At 42.3% G+C, this 16989-nt stretch overlaps 1 protein-coding gene across 18 annotated transcripts in view; it reads left to right on the forward strand.

Annotated features, from left to right (window-relative positions):
* The first annotated feature begins 486 nt into the window (after nt 1–486).
* The window catches only part of LOC104146858 (ankyrin repeat domain-containing protein 55), a 133456-nt gene continuing 116953 nt past the window's right edge, over nt 487–16989 (forward strand). For 14 of the 18 annotated variants that reach the window (XM_068927568.1, XM_068927565.1, XM_068927569.1 and 11 more), the window contains exon 1: nt 487–714. The gene's annotated coding sequence lies outside the window, so the exon portion shown is untranslated. Of the gene's footprint in view, nt 715–3132; nt 3287–16989 lie in introns of all 18 variants that reach the window. The other 4 variants (XM_068927572.1, XM_068927575.1, XM_068927584.1 and 1 more) reach the window with 2 other exon arrangements.

Consider the following 16989-nt stretch of genomic DNA (forward strand, 5'->3'; position numbering starts at 1 on the left):
TTGAGCAGCCTTAAACTCACACAACCTTCTTTTTTAACCAAATTGTCCTAGTTTCTTAGATTTTCTTTTAATGCACAAACATCATTGAAGAGTTACAAGATGCTGGTGGCCTTTCCCCCAACTCTGACCACTGTTAAAGTTGCTTAACTTCAGCACCTAACAGAATAAGCTAGTTTAGTAGGGAGAAGATGACAACATAATGTGGGTTAAGAAGGGAAAAAGTGTTAAAATAAACTGTTATAGATAAAAATCCTCTCCAAAAGAATGTCACAACTTTAGTGATAATAGAATATAACCTCAGCTTGTCCACTTTGGTGTAGCTCCAGTGAAGTCAATAGATCCATGCTGATTTACATCTGTTGAGCCTTTTATTTCTTGTTTTTGTCTTCCCCCGTCACCGGTTCTTACTGTTTATTCAAATTAGTATTGGTTTCTGCAGGACAAAAGAAGTGGTTTTCTAAAACAAGGATTGTCTTTCATGCAAAGTCTGAAAGACTGTAAAACCCCATGACAGGCTGGTTAAGTTAAGCAGTTCTCTGCTACTACTTATGTACAGGAGCTGGAGACTTTGCACAGCTTCTTAGCAAGGGGAGGAGGAGAATGGGGTGGACCAGATTACCTTCCCCTTAACTTTCCATTCCCGTGTGCCTCCTTCCTGCCATGCTGCTGGGACAGCCCGGAAACACTGTGGCACTTCTGCACCAGATACTGAAGGTACATATTCTGTTTGGTCATGCTTTTTCAGTTGTTTTTGGTAAACAACATGTTTAATATCTTGCTCCTGAACAGAAACTGTCAGTATTTGAAGCCTCTGATAACTTAATAATCAATCCTGCTGTTCCAAAAACAAATACATTTTTCATTTCCTTATCTCTTCCAGATATAGGATGCTCATAAAATTTTATCTATAATATTTCAAAATATTAGTGTATAAATTAATTGAAGCTTCTCAAGAATGCTCCCATTAAAGTGCTTCACAAAAAAGAGGTAATAAAATAAAGGTAATTCATTTGGGATTTTTGTGAGGAACCGAGTAACATCAAGAAACATTAAACTAAACTATTTCATTCTTTCTTGATAAATTGTGCTTTTCTCTTAAGCCATGGCCCTACTATTTTGAAGATATGGAATGGCTCCTCCATTAGTCAGGTCCTGCATAAGAATCATACCCAGTTTTCTTCTTGGCTTGCAAGGTCCCTAGGACACAGCTGCTGTATTAGTTGTCTCTAAAAACACCTTTAAATACAGTGGGTAGACCACTGTAATACTTCCCATGTCATCCCTTGCCACTAATTGATTTCATTTTCCTAATGAAATATGGCTTTTCAAGTTCAAACAAAAGTAGGTTCTCATCCAAGTGATTTCTCCTTCCACTAAGGATATTGGAGGATAGTGGTGTGTGGTGTCCTTTCAGTTAGTGATAAATAAGCGTGCAGCCTATATAGTCAGATAACTAAGGATACTTGTTGGTTAAATCAGGGTTATGTGCTTGTTAGATAAAACTCTCTGAATAGAAATGTGGCAAGATGCTATGAGACCAAGACAGGGAGCCCAAACAGCATCATATAGGTGACCCTGTCATTTAAGCTGAACTTGTATTAATAATGGTCCTTAACAAGCTGTCAATCCCTAAGGAGAGCCTTTTGTGCCTTTTCCCTGGTGCTTTTGTGTTCGCTTACTTGATGGCCACAAATCAGCCCTAGCTGAGTTGCGGTCAGTCCTAGGGCAGCTTGGGAAAAATGAAGCTTCTTTCTCCTTGTATTCCTTATGCTCTTGCTTTTTTCCCCTTTCTTTGCCTTTCACTGCCACACAAATCATAAAAATTACAGGCTGGGGTCAAGCTGCGTAAGACAAGCAGACACCAGTTTCCTCTTTGTTTCAGTACACAGCACAGATTTGGGGGGGATGGGGGAATGAAGGGGACGCTGTTCCACTAAGATAATTGCCATTAGAGTAGAAAATTCAGAAGCACCCCAATGACACTGAGAAGTATATTGGCAGAGGGTGTTTTTCAGTAAGTAGAAATCCAAATGGGTTTCTTAATACCTGCTGAAAAATAATAGCAAGCAAATCACTGAGTAATTAAGCTCTGTGCTCCACTTTTCCCACCTTTTCCTTTAAATGAAGAACCATGCTGAGGACCAGAAAAGAATCTACAGGTCTGGAAATGCTGCAGCAAAGCCTGGTAGTCACAAAACCTCAGGGCCAGCGGTGCTCTAGGAATGAGAAGGGGGATGGCTCCATCTTCCTCTGTAGCCTACCTGTATCTACTGGTCGAGGAGCTGTTATTGGGCTCCAAACAACTGGTGCACAGAGTGAGAAGTGCAAAGGCTGCCTGGGATAAAGAAGCTGGTATGAGCTGCCCTTCCTGAACTGTCTTCTCAGCTAATTTAAGCTACAGCAACACAGAGCAAGTTTGTCTTTTTGGCAAATTAAGCTTGGTTTGAGGCTTGTCTCAAGATTGGGCTTGCTCACCATCTATGATTCGTTCCTTCAGTCACACAAAGAGGTCACCACGGAGTAAACTCCAGCAGCCTCCGGAGAGAGCAAGCTGCAACATCTCCTGTGTCCCTAAGGCTCCAGCCTGCCTGTTCATACAGTCTGGGTGACCCAAGGCAGAGGCAAGCACACCCCGACCCTTCAGGCTTCAAGCTCAGACTGTGGCCAGTCTGCGGGCAGCGGTGCAGACTCACAACATGAGCTGTGGAGCTTGGGATCACCGGAGAGGTGACACCCCTTCCCCAGCCCAGGTTTGGGCTGTGACAGTTCTCCTGACATTTCACTAGTCTAAAATCCCAGTTGTAGAGGATAATACTAATAATACTAAATACTTTGGCAGCTGATAGATATCAAGAGAGGTAGAGGCTAAGGAAGGAGGAGGAGGAGAGAGGAAATACTCCTTTTCTTCCAAGTACCTTTTTGCCCAACTTGTATGCAGTTGCCACACTCCGACTCCCATACCGACAGGGAGGAACATGGAGGTCTCTCCTTATTAGATTAAGATGCATTTGGCTCTTGCGGTGGGAATTCAGCTGATTTTTGTTATGCATCTTCCTCACTCTTGAGTCTGCCTGTTCCTGTTTGAGAAAGAAGTTGTTTCCTTTGTAAATTTTATTTTCCCTTGATACTCAGCACCACAAAAATAACTTAAAAATGACAACTGCTGTATTGGTAGAGATAAGACAAAAAGCTAAGCATCACCTCAGCACCAGAACACAGAGGAGAGAGAATTTGCAGGTGAACCACATTTGGCTTCCTTAACACGCAAGTTTTGCTGCTAACTCAGGTAAGCCATTTCGCTCTCTGTTCTTCTAATTGCTGCTTCCATAGAGATAATAATCCATTCCTACATTTCAGTGTTGTGAGAAGTATTTAGCTTTTGCAAAGTGCTTTGACACCCTTAGATGAAAGAACATACAGAAGTGAAAAGTATTTTATTACCATTGTTTTTTACTTGATGGAAAAGCAAACCTTTGCATGACAAGACTCTGCAAAACAACCCTCCCCCCTCCCCCCCCCCCCCCCCCCCCGCCTTTGCTTGAAAGGCAGGAAAACCCAAATCAATTAGAGAAACCACCTACCTCCACAAACTATGAATTGGGCAAACTACAAAGATCCAAATTTCATCCTTGTTTTTTAAAAGCCTAGTAAAGTGACGAAAGGCTTTTTTTCCCTTCCTTGTTTTAATTTGCTTTAGGTTTTTTCACAGTCAAAATTGTTCCTTCTTCAGTCCAATTTTTCTATTCCTATTTCTTATAACATGATTTTTGTAAAGATAATGAATGGAAGCAACTAATCGTTGCCATCTACTTCTGTAACTGTGTACCCAAACTAAGGAGCCAACTACAGAGTCGTCTCATTAACTGTGCTGCATCCAGTAGTGTCTGGTCTTGTTTTTAATTCTTGAGCCACACTTTGCTCATAGATAAGACATTTTCTGTTTGAAAAGATGCATGGAAAAGAGTTGTTTCCCTCATTTCTAGTTACTGTTCCTCTGCGGTTCTATGTACAAAATCTGTTTCTGCTTCTTTACCTTATTCTGATATAATGGCCAATAGATTGAGGGAAATTAGTGACTATTTATTGACTTTAATCATAACTTAGACTAGCCAAAGACCAGCTATCTTATCTTAACTGTTGGCAGAAGGTCACCTGCTGCAAGGTGGGGGCATGAGGTTTACCCCTGCAGTCAGCCTGTCCTAGCTCTGCAGGACTGAGCCACTGTTCAGTTTGGGGAGGGACGCACACCAGGGTCGCACAAAAACAGAGGAAGAGGAAGCATGCAAAACCTTTGAGAACTAGTGATCTACAGGCAATCCAGTTCGTTTATGACCTGTATTACACCTGAGTCCAGATATTCAAGGTGAAAAAAAAGCCAGTCAGTTACTACTAACAAACACCACCATCTAATCAAGTGAGAGCAATAGCTCACTTGATTTGTTTTATCTGTCAATGAGGCATTAGGGATCTACTACAGCCAAGGAATAAAGACCCACACAGGTTCATCCTGCTGCACAATGAACTGGATGCTTTGGCCTGTTATCTGGTTTTGGCTTTTGTTTCTTGATGAGTGTGATCCATTGACTAATGGAGTTAAATGGAAGTAGAATCAGGTCTCTTAAATCAGGTTGGCTACTGTTGTGGCTTTTCACATCCCATTATCATACCAGTATTCACGGCCTCTACTTTAATTTCCAACAGAAATTCAGGCTGAAAATATTTTGAGCCCTAAATGGGAACTGTATCCTATATAGAACATTCATATGCAGGAAATATTTGATGCTAAGTAATCTAGGTTAATTTTCCTTTAACAGAGTATGTCACATTCAGGAGCAAAAGCATAAATAATGATTTTGCACTAAATTAGCCTGCTGTTTCTCAAAACAAATTCAGCTAACAGGTCTTATTTTGCTGATTATAACGTGCAAAATGGCTTACAGACAGGTTACAGCAGAATGCAAAGATTTTATCAGTGAGGTGCCGGGCTTTCACAAAATTTATGAAGAAAAAAAAAGAGTTTGGCATTTTTAGTAGCTGAGGTGAAAGACTGACATATTCATTATTCTTGGGTATGCTTAGGGAGTGGTCACAAAAAGACAGTTTGTCTTTCAATAGCAGGTCTTGGCAGGGATTTAAAGACTAACTGACAACAGCTTGAAAGTGGGACCTTTATCAGCACTGCAGGTAATATCACCCTTAGCAAATTACATAAGGAAATCTGCCAAGACTGTAGAGTCTGCAGGTCATCTGGAGAAGCTGTTTGAAGCTTTATCTATTTAATAAAAATAGTCAGAATACCCTTTGTACATATTAAAGCTCAGTGAAAGGGCACTATCAAAAGCAGATTTTCTGATAATGGATAGGCACAGGTGGCTTCCAGTAGCAAAAGACATCTTGGAAATATTAAAAAGGTAAAACTGATGGGTTTATAGTTGGGGGGGGGGGTTAGAATGCTGTTGCCTTTTTGTGCATTCGTCATGCCCTGACATAATATTAATCACAGGGCAGCTAGAGCAAGCACTTTCTCTTTAACACCTTCCTACATCAAAGCCCATTCAAGCTCAACTTGTTCCATCTGTTTCATTGCACAAGATGGCTTTGAGATTGCTACACTTTCCGTCAGCATTTCTTGACTATACCGATTGAATTAACTTCATATATGGTTTTAAAAGCCAGGCTTCAAAAAGCAATTAAAACAAACAAGCAGGTCTGCTGATTTCCACTAGGTGAGGATGCTTAAGAGATCTAATCTGGAGAAAACTTTGTACGCGGTAAATGTTCAAAGCAATTCATGACTGCCATCAAATTAATCTTTGACCCAAAAACAATCATAGATCCAATCTGGCACTCCGTCAAATGTATATCAGATGTTTCAAGGGGCAGGGCAGGAAGAATGGAGACAGAGCTAGGGACGGAGGTAGGAAAGCACAGCCACCTCAGGTGAGGTGACTTTTAAGAGCCGGTTTGGGAACTAGCTGTAATTTCAGCAGCTGTTCTGCAGAGACAGACCCTGACTCTGTAACAGAGCTTGGCTGAAAGGTGTGCTGGGGCTGGGCATTCTCCTTGCAGATTAAACGGAAAGTACAAAAAATACACAGACTTACAGGGAAATAACAGATACCATTACCCACAGCGATCGCTATACTCTTCATCTGACCTGTGCTAACAGTGGAGGTTGAACGGCACATTGCCTGGTGGACAATGGGTGGGTGGGCAGCCCTGAGGAAGGACGAGAGAGGGGACCACCTCTTGAACATCAGCCTCGCAGCATCGCTGCCTCTGCCTGTCAGGCTTCTGTGACAGGGACTGGCAGCAAAGAGCAGACTAGCAGGGAACAGAAAAGAAACGGTGAAGACTCTAATGGCAGGCTGACTCTGTGCCTGCCTGATATTATGACATTTCTTCCGCTTCACCAAAGTTGTTCCTAATCCTCTGCTCTGAGTATGAGCTGGTATATTCCAAGTATTTGCTAACTCATTGAAACAGCCTATCCCAACCGCTGTTCCTTCCCAGCAGCTTTCAGAAATGGAAGCAGGACCCATTGGAGCTAATTACAGCCAGTCTAAATGTTCTTCTGAAGATGGTTTTCCACTGAAAATTCTGGGTTTGATTAAAAGTATTTCTTTCAAGGAAGATGTCTACTACTTCATAGACCATCTTCCATCTTCCCCGTTGCATTGCAACAGCGATCCCATGATACCAGCTCATTTGCCCCAGGAAGGGTACAATGCAACACAGGAAATGCAGTGTGACAGGAACGTCCAGACCATAAAAGCAAACAGAAATACGACACTCAGTTTCCGTGACAAATGTTTTAGTGTTGGCCAAAAAAAGGCAGTGTCTGCATTTCTCAAAAAAAAAAAAAAAAAAGGCAAAATATTTTCTGTGAGGACTTTTCAGAACTTCTCTAAAAGTTTTCCAGGGCTTTCATGAACTTTAAAGTACAGCAAACAATAGGACCCAAAATTGTTTGCAACAGAAGGGCTTGCTCAGGCAAAAGCCAAAGCTCTTCCACTTGTCAATTATTGCTTATTGTTATTAATAAAAGCATTCTTTTTAATTGACATCTAGTATGGCACCGTATCTGGTATCACTTCTTATAGGGTAGTATAAAATTAGTCATAGGGAAACAGTTCGATTTATCCAGAGAGCTTCCATTAGAGTACAAAGAGAAAAAAAGACAAAGAAAAAAGGACAAAGGAGCCTTAGGGTAACTGTAGTTACTCTACATCAGGCGTCAGTGATTTTGATAAGGATTTCACAAGCTGGTGTAGTAAACAAAGGCTCTCTTCCAGGAAGGAGTGGCTGGAAAAGTGTGGGCTGCTGTTTTTCAAGCTTGCATTGTAACTCTCCAGACATTTTAGCACAGATCACAGAGGCTTTGGCCTTGCATTCTGCAAATGAGCAGAAGTACACACAGCAGTTGCGAGCTCCCCAATGGCTTTCCAAGGGTGTTTGGCCATGCAAGGTACTCTTACTTTTGTAGGGTAAAAAGACCAACCAACCAAACTCAACTGTTCATGAATTGTTGATTCAAAACTCCACAGCACTGTGACTGAAACTGCATTAGGCTGTGGCATGATGGGTTCCTTGGGAGAGGACTGTGAGAAAATTGTAGAAAGCTGGAGTGGGTGCTAGGAGAAGTCAGTGAGGTTTCCAGGGCTAAGAGTGGGAGAAGGGCAGTTGTGAGTTGAGATGTGCAGTCACAACCAGATGCAAGCTCTAGCAAAGTGCCCTCTACTCCCAGAGCAAACTGCTCTGAGACACATGGATGCCCCATGGAGCTACACCCATACCCATTTTCCAGCTCACAGGGAACCAGCTGACAGGCTGAAATGACAAGGTATTCAGTTTTCACTACTTTGTTTCATTATGTAAGCTATTCAGACAAGGAAAAAGCTCAAACCTTGAGAGACACATTGTCATAGCAAAAGCAGTCTTTGGCCAACACTTGAAAAGGAGAGAGGATTTGAACTGCAGACACATTTGAAAATATTGTAGCCTGCTCCTGCAGCAGAGGGGTCAGAAGCAGAGACCTAAAATTTTTTCAGCAAATCGTATGCTGTGGTTTGGAAGGGGGAAATTTGTGAACTGCGTGCTCACTCATGCAGCTTCTATTACCTCTTTAAATTCAGGGAAATAACACATACAGTGGCATGACATGAACTATTTTATACTGAAGCTTTCTCAAAGTGTCATGTAAAGCTGAATTAATAAATCCATACAAAATGTTTCTGAGGTAGCCCAGTCAGTGTTATTTTCCATATTTAACAAGAGAAGAAAGTGAAACATTCTGACCCCCACCCAGAATGGTACTGATAATTTCCATAATCTCATTGAGAGACAGCAAAGTCTTCAAGTCCTTAACTTTGTGCCTAACTTTTCACAGGTGCTTAAGTTACTGAGATGCTTAGGCAACTTGTCCTAGAGCAAATCCTTATAGATCTCACTCGGCATCGCAGCGCTCTGTCCTGCAGAAGAGGTGGCCCTGACATGACGGTCCATTTTCATAGTACTTTGTACAGATTGGGAGGGCTAGCCCTGGGCTCCACACCAAATTCCGAGTGGCCAGTTGGCTAGTCACTGGGCTATGGCACCAAACACCGTTGCTGCTTCAGTTAGCTAACATCGTCTTTGCCTCCTGTCCCCCATGGTGCGATGTGGCAGGGCATTACTGAACAGCTCTGCACTCCTTCCATGAGGTGACACACTTTCAGTGGTGTATGAAGCACTCCCGTTAGCAAGAAGAGTTTATAATCCAATTCTAAAGAATGTAAAGCACTTTCGGACTCTTCTGGATGAATGACAAATAAATGACAACAGTAAAGTTATTAACTGGCTGACATAACTGGCTCATTCAGACTCCTAGTTCTGCTCAGTGTCTGTATGACCTCACCTCTGCTTGGGAGACAAGTTTTTACTTATTGGTTGGCCAAATCTGAAAAGGAAAAAAAAAAACATTTTTCTGGCTAGAGGAATGAGCAATGACAGCAGTCTGGGCAGGGCAGTCAACTGGCCAACTTTGTCAGTTCAGGAGGTGACTTCAGTCTGAATTAGCAGAGGGAATACCACCCAGAGACACGGCTGAGCAAACAAGACTGACCCAAGGGAAAGGGATCACTGTTCCCTCCTGAACCTTGCCTGGACAAGGGTCAGAAAGAGGACTGGATGAGATTTAAGTAAATTGGAATAGCTGACTAAAAAAGAGCATACCTTATCTTCCACCAAGGGCAGGAGCAAGTGCATGCAGTCTTCCAAGCAAAGGGCTTACTCAACACAGAGTGGATTTCAAGAGAAATGCGTTGTAACAGAAAGCTGATCTTTTACTAATTTCCCTGATTTACAGCTACAGCTGCACTATTGTGCTTACATTTTATATGACATGATGTTATATCATGAGGCTTAGGAGATCACCAAAACAAAGCATACACAAAGAGCAAATAAATGGCTGGGCCTCATAATAGCAGTCACTGAAATTAAGATAACTGGTTACATGTGAAGAAAGGGTGTTTCTTTTCAACCCCATGCCATAAGTATACACGTGACAACTTCACCGTCAACAAAAACTGAGCATTGCTGCAATTCCTTTGTCACGCATAGCAAGTGAGAGCTGCTCACTGGCGGACACATGGAAAATCAATGTCTGGCAGAACACACATGTCCCGGTGCAGAGCCCTCTCCTGTCAGATGCCTTGTGCCCTGCAGCTGCTGCATGCGCGATGGACTGTGGCTGCAGCAGAGCAAGAGGCAAGGTATCTGGGATGCCTGCTGTGTCCACCTCATCAGCCTGCTCCTGAGCAAGTGACAAGGCCTTGCCGACCTATCCAAAACCCTCTCTTGTGATACCCAACGCGGTTCCTCAGAAAAGGTTGAGATATGTAATCCCCCAGCTGGCTATCCGGGTTTGCCAGAGAAAAGAGACTTAAACCATGAGAACAACAACATTTCAGAAGGAATTAGGTACCTAAGCAGCTTTAGAAAGCTGGCACATACTCACTGCGTGAGGAATTTTGTCATTTCAGTTTATTACTACATTCTTTTGTAGTCAGCAGCAAAAGCCAGTTTAAAAATAGGAAGCAACTGCTGAGAGGCAAGAGGAGCAGGATGAGTTTTCTGTTTGTTTTACACAGAGGGAATTGGCAGTGGTTATCTCTGCTGACTGCAGTGCTAGTCGTCATTCCTGTATCCTCACCAGTCCTCTCCCAGAATTGCATACCACCCCTTCGCTGGGCCTCATTTGTTGGGTAAATGATTAGGTATTAGTTGCAAGTCCTAATTATTTTTCTAAGATACAATGGCATTTTCAGGAGTTTGGTGAGAATCCTAACAGGAGAGTCCCCTTTTTCCTTCCATTACCTAATTTTTGATAGATGATAGATAATAAGTATTGATGGCTTCATTATTGTTACTGTCTTGCTAGTATAGCTGTAACACACAAATGCCAAAATCTGATTCATTTTCCCCATGCTACAAAACTCATTGGTAAACAAACAAGGAAAAAAATCCTTGTTTGAATAGATGTTGTGTCTCTCCTATACCCATCCTTGCCTACAGAGGTAATTTAAAGGACAGTCAGATAATTTGTTCCCCAAAGCTGATGCCTGGTTTCTAATGCTGATTCTAATGTAGTCCTGAACCTTCTCCAAATTTAAAGATCTTTCTTTTTAAATCAATTTCTCTAAGATTACAAAATTTAAAATACGCCACTCAATTAGATATTTGCACTCCTTCAAGAATCCATAATGTGAACAAAATTTTCCTGTCCTTTCTTAAATGGCCTCCTGGATTTTTGCCTAGGACTAAGTGCATTGGAGGATGTTGGGCCATCTCTGCTGTGCTTTGCTATTTTTTTGCTCTGAAAAGTAAATGAACAGAAGAAGACATAATGGTAGTTGCTTCCACCCATAAAAGGGTATATGTTTAGCCAAAAGCCAATACCATCCAACTATTGGCATCATTTTATAAGATCTCCTTCCTCTGAAGAAAATATATAATGTGCATTAAAAGATCATTATTTGTTACGTAATTTCTCAGCCTTGTTTGGGTTTGGAAGAGTCATAATAGAACATTTAAAATCTAAAATATGTTGACTGTCAAAGTTCTGGGTTTACTCAGGCTTGAGAGGACAGTTATTCTCTGGCCAGCCTCTGTGCTCTCTTAGAATAAGAACGGAACAACCTTTGAATGCGTATGTGGCCCCATTGTAATAAATAGAATGTTGCATTGTATCCAGGTCATTTCAGTCCAAAGAAATACTTGCTATGTGACCCTGCATCAAATAATAAGAAATGTGTTAATTCTGAGAATTATTTTGCTTACCGTTAATAGCCAACTAACAGGCAATGCCCTGCTGTTTAAAACAAATTAAAAGTGCAGTCATGGCTTGGAAGGGGCCCAATACACACCATAGAGCAAACCTTTCCAGGTTTTGGCACTGCACTCACCTCCACACATATGAACAATTTCACCTCTGGTACCTGAGCATAAATGCAGATATACTATGAATCCAAGCTGACATCCGCTGTGATGGGCTTTAGGGGAACCTAGCTAATGTCAATCCCTCACCATGCTATAAAAGGCTTAGGCTGCACTAGGAAGTGTAACTGTGGGGAATACTGTCTTCCTTTTGCCCCTTAACTGTTCCTGCACCAGCAAACATTTCCACCTAGCAGGTAATTTGGGGCATGGAGTTAGACTTGAGTGACTTCCTCCGTGTCTTCCTTCTCCTTCACAGATAGCTTTTGAAGCTCCCCTGCACCTTCCCCTTTATTCGGTGCACTGGTACTTTGCAGGGAGCTGGATGCTGTGAAGAATAACTTACGCTCATAAGTCTTTAGTACTATCTTCAACTTGGTGATGAATTTCTCTGAGTATGCTAAAAATGAAATAATGAAGTGAGGGGTTCTGATATAGCTTCCTAAAAATGGGGAACATCAAAACAAGAACTAGATGATCCCAAATTCTTATCCTAATTTGTCTTCTTCTACCTGCTTCTTTCTTACAGACATAGCTTTCCAGAAAAGGTGTTGTTCCAGCCTAAAGGTTTGTCACGCTTTGCATTCCTACAGTGCAGGGTGTAAAAGTTCACTGAGGAACGCACAGAACAAAGCTGTCTTAGGGTGCAGGAAGATATTGTCTTCATCTCTGCAAATCAGCACTTAGCTGCCATGGTTGCTGCTCTGTGGTCAGTCCTCCCTGGGGCTCCCTTTCATGTTTGGAAAGCTGGTTGATCTCTGACAGTAATGACAACTGCATTTCTTTGGACTTGTTTGCTTTTGGACTTTTACTGGTTGTTGTTTACTTTTGAGTTAGCAGTAGATTGTTTCTGTGGTTACACCATTGGCTTGCTACAAATATGGTTTCTGTTGCTTGGGTATTTCTTGCGACAAATGATATCAAGTGATCTCTTCCTGGCTGCATACTGCACAGTGCAAGACTCTTACATTTCAGACTCAAGTCAAAATTTTCCTGTCTCTTAACTTGTTCTGCCCTTGAGACAGAGTAATATGCCATGTGTGACAAAAGAGCCATATCAGGGACTCCTACTCCAGAAGTGACAGTGTAGTGAAGGCATCTTGTCTGTACTAGTAGTTCTTTCCCATATGTATTGAGTCCTGCCATGTTCTTTATTCGTGCCAAATATTGATGTCCTTTCCTTCATACACTACAGACCACAACACTCCTTTTCCATTAGACTTTCCTCAACTTTTTGTCTATGCTCATTCTCATTTTCTGTTTTGCTAAACAATTCTCATCTACTGTCAGCATTGCTCAGGGCCCTTCAAAGAGGACTGCTGTGGTTGCACAGCATCTGTTATCTCTTGGGTTTCCAGGAGGTGCAAATGCCAATGTTTTAATGCATTGATACCTTCCAGTATTTTGACTTTCTGTTTTCATCAATAAGGCATGTGCTCCAATAACAAAAGGGTGAGCAGAATTCACAGTGGATTTAAAAAACTCAGGCTTTTTTGTATATTTTCCTTCAAGAAGAAAATAAAATAAATAATAAATAATGATTAAATCATCCCAGGTAAAAAGTGTTCCTGCTCTGTCTCCCAGCAAAGCAAGGCAGAAATACCAGCTTTGCCTGACAACGTGATTACATTCCCTACCTGATGGAGACTGAGCTATGACAACAGCCAGACAGTTTCTACCAGGCTGTATTGCTGTAACTGAGAACACAGAGGCATTTTTCAGAGGCCAATAGCAATTACACATTGGGATTCACCAACCAAACTGGAACTGACTTTAAGTTCTCAAGGCGTATAAAGCAAAGCTGTTTCACTTGGAAGAGACTGAATAACTGGCTGAACAGCTTTGAAGCTTCCTTTCTGAGTGCAATTCACCTCCCCTGAGATAAGATGAGCCATTTGGAAGTTAAATGTCTGGTCTATGGTAGCTGCTTAGGACTCCTCTGTAGCAGTCAGAGACCTCTGAAAACAGGCAATTGAAAATGGCCAAAATCTGGGGACATGAATCCTACTCTTACACTTTTTTTCAGTGTCCCCTAACGCGCTTTCTGTGTTTTCCAAGTTTGTCTGGCTCCGTCTCTATAATTTTCTTCTTCCTCCAGTTCTTCCTCCACTTTACTCTTTCTCGTTTGTGTTCCTCTTGACACTTTCTGTTCCTCTTTCTTCACACGGTTGTCTTAAGCTTTCACTTTGTCTAGCCACATTCTTTGCTGTCAGACAAATATTATATACCTGCTCCTGGCAGGTTCCACTGAAGCTCCGCTACAGCTCATCTTCTTTGTATGTATTTATAGTCTCCTCACTACAGAAATAGCCACTGGCTCTTCAAAGAGAAGTATAACATCACATAAGCCACGGGCTGAGTAACATGGTCAGGATATTATGACTTCTATAAGATCGCTGACTTTACTGCCTCGAAGAGACAAACACTGTTAGCTAGCTTCCTATACCAGAGCTCAGAAGAAACTCATAAACACCCCAAAATCTTGTTAAACGAAGGTACTATACCATTAACTGCAAGGAATGGAAGGGAAAGTACATGAAACCTGTAGCTTCACACCTCAAAGGGAGGGCAGCAGAAGAGGCAAAACTGAGAAATGCGAATACAATATGCATTATTTATTTCAGTTTGATGCAGACATTACACGAACTGTTGATGCATGAACATTTTCACATGACAGACAGTGCTGGAGCCGCGTGTGGAATCACAGTGCAAGTTGCAGGAGTGTGAATGGGGGATTCAGGTATCCTCTTTGTACTGCCCGCTCCAAGGGGTATTTTGTACATCCTCCTCCCCCGGACTAATTAAGAACATTAAAAAGGCTGCTCTGACATATATACACTTGTAACAAGCCAGGAAGTTAGTTCAGGATTTCTGTAATGGTGAAATATCCTAATCACACTCATTTGCCCTGCTCCATGGTCCCAGGGTAAGTTTGCATCATCTGGGTGTACGAACAGATTCTTCCCCATAGCTTACAGTCTTTGAGAAGAGGCCAGCACCACTGACTGGGTGCAGCAAGGGTTACAGCTGAAATATGAGTCCCACTGTGTTCTCTGCTGTTACAGTGAAAGATAAAACAAATGTCACATTTTAGGGTCCATTTCCATTAGTACGTAAGTCAAACACCTGAGATGTTCAGTGTTACATAGAGATTCATCCCTATGCACTGCCCCTTTGTGGCAAGTAACCCTGAGGAAGGAGACACAAGCCCGTGGGAAGCACACTTAACACACCACGCACAGATCCAAATTCCCGCACGCACACAGCAGACCCTGACACCAGAGGCATCCCAGAAGGGGTGGGGGCTGATAATGTAGCCAGCTCTCAGGTCTTTATCATGAATACACAGTCAATGTTTATTGTGAAGTTCCTGGAGTCATAGTTTCGTAGATTTAGCAGTAACGTTGTCCTGGGAGCTGATGCTTAGTGGATTATCCACCATTTCCCTGAATCTGTTTCAGTGTTGTGTGTTTCCTTCAATGTTATTTGTTCTTCAAAGACCGATTCTGCCTTTTGTTGTATTAAACACGTTTTGCTCAAACGGGTCCACTTTGCCAACCCGTTCGCCTAGTCTGCAGACATGATCGCTTCCTTTCATTATTTGCTGCAACACCCATGTTTATGGCACCAGCAGTTTCCGTTATGGTCACAGTTATTCCTTCATATTCTGGGTAAAGGTACGGAATAGCTTTGGCCCACGTACTATCCCCACAGGTTTGCTCACATAGTTCCTCTGTTGGGTGACAATGCTACATCTACAGCCACTCTTTAATAACCATTAGTTCACCTATCTAATATAGGCTAAAGCCATTTGACCTACTATGTATTTATGTTTTTTTACTGCTGTGCCACACAGGAGTCTACAAGTGCTTGTTTCTGGGCATGGGGGTGAGCTAGTACAGCAGTGAGCTAGTACAGCAGCACAGCTTTTTCAACCAACCCTGGCTCATATCTGCTTCAGGGTGGAAAGATAGTATCATTATTTGCACCCAGCATAGAAACAGACATTCAGTTGCTGTTATAAGATTACAGTCTCATCAAAAATGATAACTGTTATGGGAAAGGGAGGTCTAACAACCTTGTTAGCTTGTTGACTGGCATCAATTATGCTGCCCTCCTTTTCTGATTATTTCCCACATTTGCTTTTTGGTGTCTGGCCTGTGTCTGTGTATGATTATGTGGGAACTGTAGCTTATACTTCAGATAAAATAAATATTTAGTCCTTGTAGTTTCAGGGGAAAAACTAAAACCCAAAAGACTAATTAAAAATCCCAAAGTTTATAGCTTGGTATAATCTTATGGTTTTTAAGCTGCTTTTGTGAGTTTCTGGAGCCTGCTTCCATAGAGCAGCAATAAAATGTGCCTGGGGCTGAACACTGGGAATAGCCAGTAGTTGCCTTTTGCTCCAGCAAGGCAACTTGGGGAAACTTTCCAGGTTGTCATGAGTGTTGGCTGAGGTGGCTCCCAACCTGCCTAAGAGGGGCAACCCTAAGGGGATAGCTGAGTGTATATATTTCAGATCCGAGCGTAGGCACAGTTTGCGGAACTGGATACATTCACACAGTATTGGAGGAGAGAGGAGGGACTGTGACAGCACAGTGCTTCCTGCCTCCGCACCCCCATCACCGCATGCAGCACAAACCAGAAGTGACAAGCCATTTAGCCTCCCCTGGGAAATCCATACTCACCACTCTCTGCTAGTTAACCATACACAAGCTGTGTGTAAATCCCTGATTTAGTTCATAAAAATGACCTTTCTGCTGATTACTGGTAGGAGGGAATATGCAGTAAATGAAAAGTTAGCTGAAAGCCTGTGCCAGTGCAGGGGACTAGTGGCAATCTTTCTCACAGTGGTGACTAAAGAGGCAGGTAGGGGCCAGGTACTAGTAGTAGCTGAGAGTGTGTCTCCACGTAGTGCTTCTTCAATTCTTTGCAGATTGCACACGCCCTCGAGAGTCACTGGACACCTACATCAAAAGCAGAGTTAGCAGGATTGAAAATATCAGAGGCATCCTCGTTGTGTGAAAATATTAGCTCTCCAAGTTAAATCGTCGGCTCCAGGGAGTGAAATTCCTAACACCTCATATAGCATTGCTGTATATGAAATATCTGAAAAAGAAAAACGCATCAAGGAGAGGGGAAACTACTTTCTCTGAGGAGGCTTTCAACTTGTGGGAGTGAAGCACAAGGCAGAATTCACAGGAAACTTGGTTGCTGCAATCTCCTATTGAATTTAAGTGGGTGGCAGTTCCTGTTTAAACAAATTTTATGGTCTCCAAGTAGCCGCAGTGGCAAGTTAATCTTTACCTAAAACCCTGAGCAAGGCTGGAGTTCTCCTTATAGTATCTGTGGAACATACACAGGATAGAACCAATATAATCTGAAGACAAATAGAAGATGAGAGGAGAAAAGGAGGCAAAAGAGAAAGAGCACGTGTTTTGCCAAGGGTTACTGAGCCATAGCACGACCAGGTGTAGACCTCACTGCGTCTGATGTCCAGTCCTGCCTCTGCTC

This window comes from Struthio camelus, chromosome Z, assembly GCF_040807025.1.
Source record: "Struthio camelus isolate bStrCam1 chromosome Z, bStrCam1.hap1, whole genome shotgun sequence".
Taxonomy (NCBI): Eukaryota; Metazoa; Chordata; class Aves; order Struthioniformes; family Struthionidae; genus Struthio; species Struthio camelus.